Source organism: Malurus melanocephalus, unplaced genomic scaffold (genome assembly GCF_030028575.1).
Source record: "Malurus melanocephalus ecotype Western Australia unplaced genomic scaffold, MMel_1.1 scaffold_541, whole genome shotgun sequence".
Classification (NCBI taxonomy): domain Eukaryota; kingdom Metazoa; phylum Chordata; class Aves; order Passeriformes; family Maluridae; genus Malurus; species Malurus melanocephalus.
In genome coordinates, this window is record NW_026623773.1 from 316,544 (window position 1) to 317,937 (window position 1,394).

A 1,394-nucleotide genomic window follows, 5' to 3' on the forward strand; every position below is an offset into this window, starting at 1 on the left:
GGGACAAATGAAAATTTTATCTCTAACAGCATGTTAATGTTGGAAAGTCGAGGCATTACTTTATTTTCTGGCCAGGATGTGTCACAGAAATCATCTCATCCACACATAGCCCGAGTGTGCAGGGAAAGTCATTCCATGACACACGAATTTTACAAGATTTTCCCCCAAACTTTATACAGTCAAAACCCATAATGTTAATTGGTCCAATGTTGCATAGTTCTCAGGATTTGGGGTTTTATTGGATCTGGATTTCTTTGCCTTTGATGCTGATTAGGTCCTTCTTGTCTTTCTTTTCCCAGCCCAGGTGCCTCTGACCATGCCAGGGGGGAGGTTTGGAGCTGATGTTCCTTTAATGGCCACTGATGGTCACTGATGGCCATTGATGGTCACTGATGGTCACTGGTGGCCACTGATGGTCACTGGTGGCCATTGATGGTCACTGATGGTCACTGATGGCCACTGATGGTCACTGGTGGCCACTGATGGCCACTGATGGTCACTGGTGGCCACTGATGGTTCTTTTGTGCTTCTCCTGCTCTGTTGAGATGTTCACCCCATTAGGCCTCACCTGGTGGAACAATTCTCTGGAAAGAAACTTCACCACCCTTCCCCCCTGGGCAAAGGTGAACAAGACCTTTGACTAAAGTTACATAAATTTTTTTATCTGGTTTATTTTCCAGYACTGAGGATTGACTTTCCCTCTGACTCCACACCCCGTGTGTGGGTGTTGTCCTCTCCTCTGAGTGCAGGCACATCCCTCTAGATGGTGCTAAGATAAAGAGAAAAGATGGGTGCTGAGAGGCCCGGGAGGAGAGGCAGCCCTGCTGGGCACTGCCCCAGCTCTCCTGGGCCAGGAGAACATCTCCCTCTCCGTTTTCTCCCCTTCGTGCTTCTCGTCGTCTCTGTTGGCAGCAAGCACATCCCAGATTCTTCTCCCACTTCCAATTTCCCTTGCTGGYGTGTGAGACTCCACAAATCCATCGTGAATTTAATCAGGGCATCTGCTGCTACCCWTGCACGAGACCAGGCAAGTGGGTTTTTAATGGCAAAAATCCATCTTGGATGTTTTTTCCACTTCAACCGGCTTTTACTGAGCAGCACAGCTCCTCCGCAGAGTCCTCCTCTGTCTCATGCATCATTAACCAGAATCTTAACCAAATTCAAGCATAGATAATGTATGATTTATTGATGTGRGCAGTCGAGAGAGAATCCAGCCTGGCTGCCAGAGAACAGCAAGGATCGCTGAGGATTAGTGTGARGGAAGTATTTTAGATCCACGGCTGAGCAGATTTCACTTTGGAGTCCCACACGGGCAGTAAATGAGCTGTTGAAAGAGAGATGCTGGTAGGAGAGACTTTTAAAAAGGAACAGCCCCATAAAGGTCTGGGTTTTTT